Below are 2783 nucleotides of genomic sequence, written 5' to 3'. Positions count from 1 at the left end.
CAGTGCTCAGCTTTCTTTATAGTCCAACTCTCACATCCATACATGACCACTGGAAAAACCACAGCTTTGACTAGACGGACCTTTGTTGGCAAAGTAATGTCACTGCTTTTTAATATGCTATCTAGATTAAATGGAATATGATCTATAAAAATATTAAATCACTATGCTGTACATCTGAAACTAGTATAATGTTGTAAATCAACTATAGGCAAATTTAATAAAACATAAGAATTGCAAAGTAAAAACAAACAAATAACCTTGATCTCTCCTTCAGAGCCTCCCACAAGCTGAACTGGAAGCCAGAGGGCAAGAGAACCCTACAGAGGCTGTTCACAGCCAGGCACAGGGAGAGAGGAGTGGAAGAAGCTCTGGGAAGGCACCAGTATATCTAGGCACGTGGGGATGGAGAAGAGCCAGGAAAGGCCTTCTCCTGTGATCCCTGCACAGGGGCCCTCCTGAATATGGTTAAGCCACAGACTCTGAAGCCAGCAGGTGGAAGGGAAGGGGGCTGGACAGGGCCTGAGATGCCCCTCCATCACCAAGAAGCTCCAGGATGCTAGAGAAGGGGAAGACAGAGGCCTAGGTCTGGGTTTCCAAAGACTATTCTAGAAGGGTGCTGTGGGTCGAACCTGTGTCTCTTTACCACTAGCGCCACTTGGGAAGCCCAATACCTTGCGGTTTTCTAAATGTCTTTGTTACTGAGCTTTAATTTAACTCCATTGTAGTCAAAGAGCATGCTTGGTTATCATTTGAATCTTTTTCAGTTAACTGGGATTTGTTCTGTTACCTAATCTACATCATTGCTAGGTCTTTTTTTTTTTTTTTTTTTTTTGAATTTTCCATCTGACTTTATTTTCAAATACACTTTTAAAAAAAAAAAAACCAATACACTTTCTGTGAAGATGACAAATATCAGTATTAGGAAATCCAATTATATAAAAAATACTACATCTAGTCTGGGGTAGACATATTTATTTTTGGTAACATACATTAAGCGGCACTAATTACACAGTAACTATAAGGTAACTAACATGAAACCACAGAACTGTAACTATACCACAGCTGCGTGGACTTGGGCCTTTCTGGCTGAGCACATTTTCAAAAAACTGGATAGCCACTCAGAGCTATGCCAATGAAATCTGTTAAAAGGAGTAAAGCTCTAAAGTGGTGACTCACCAGAGTACCTTGCAGCTGATAGATGACAGACAGGACATGTTAGTTATAAAGTAGTTACAGCTTAATTCACAAAAGTTACCAACAGTTTCTCTTTCTAGAAAGAAGCAAGAAGTTAAGAAATTCCTTGAATTAGCGCCTGGTGTGTCAGGTGGGAGTGCAGAGGAGGGCTGTTAAGAGCAATGTCAGAAGGACCCTGGTGGGTCAGGTGGGTTGGACATCATTAATAATCATGGTTGGCTTCTAAATACTGGTAGCAAGATGACTTCTGATTTGTAATCTTAGGTAGATTATAGATAAATGAAAAAGGCCAGTAATCATACACTAAGATTAATAAACAGCACTTCAAAATTAACCGCATGAGGGCTATGCTTGCAGCAGGGGTTTCACAAGACAAGGCACCCAGATTTTTTCTTCCCACGTCTGTCTTGCAGAGCAGCTCTCGTGGCCATTTCAAAAACCTCCCTCACTCCATCTTTGGTCTTTGCTGAACACTCCATGTACCCAAAAGCACCAATCCTGTTTGCCATATCTCTGCCTTCTTCGGGTTTTACTGGCTCCTGCTTCATCTTGGCCAGCTCCCGCCTTGTGTGCTCGTCGTTTCGAAGATCCTTCTTGTTCCCAACCAGGATGATGGGCATGTTGGGACAGAAATGCTTGACTTCCGGAGTCCATTTTTCTGGGATGTTTTCTAAACTATCAGGGCTGTCAATGGAGAAACACATGAGTATAACGTCGGTATCCGGGTAGGAGAGAGGCCTCAAGCGATCATAATCTTCCTGCCCAGCTGTGTCCCACAAAGCCAACTCTACCTGCTTTCCATCCACTTCAATATCTGCCACATAGTTCTCAAACACCGTAGGGACATACACCTCTGGGAACTGGTCCTTGCTAAAGACAATGAGCAAGCAAGTCTTGCCACAGGCTCCATCTCCAACAATCACCAGTTTCTTCCGGATGGCAGCCATTGCTTACAAATGGCTGTAAGCCACTGCTTACAGACCCACGGCCTGTACAGCAGAAGTTCTACAAAGTGCCCTGAACTTCTCAGATGAAAGGCACTCAGGCGACGACTCCGAGTCCGGCCTCTCTGCGCCGAGGACGCTTGTCCTCGAGTCGCAAGCTCGAAGACTACAGCGGGTGGCTGAGGAGGCGGCGGCTGACTAACGAGACAACTGATGGAGAGCGACCGCTAGGTCTTTTTCTATGATTCATTTTTCTCCTAACGATAAGTAATATTTTTTCTCCTTCACATGCCTGGTAATATTGAACTAGAGGTCAGACATTGTAAGTTTCATCTTGTTGAGAGTTGAAGCCTTGTTCTGGGATGGAGTTATGAGAAAATGTTCACTCTTTCCAGACCTGCAGCTCACCTTTATCAGGTGAGACCAGCACAGGCAAAATGGTCCTGCTGAGGACCAAGGCAGTGCTCTTCTGAGTGCTCAAGCCAATGGCCCTGTTATCCCAGTGTTTTTCGACTCTGGTTGTGGAGAATGGAAACTGTTCCCAGCCTTCTGTGAGGCTTGGGAATTATTCCTCCTGCTCTTTGCCAGTGTTTCTTTTCCTTGCCCTCGGGAATTTTCTTCACATGCCGATGCCCCTCCATCACC

At 44.4% G+C, this 2783-nt stretch overlaps 1 pseudogene across 1 annotated transcript; it reads right to left on the bottom strand.

Annotated features, from left to right (window-relative positions):
- On the bottom strand, positions 956-2358 carry LOC102186488 (annotated as a pseudogene). The gene has a single exon (XR_001918778.1). The product of XR_001918778.1 is annotated as a transforming protein RhoA pseudogene (transcript).

Source organism: Capra hircus, chromosome 11, assembly GCF_001704415.2.
Source record: "Capra hircus breed San Clemente chromosome 11, ASM170441v1, whole genome shotgun sequence".
NCBI lineage: Eukaryota > Metazoa > Chordata > Mammalia > Artiodactyla > Bovidae > Capra > Capra hircus.
This window is presented reverse-complemented; position numbering and strand designations above follow the sequence as displayed.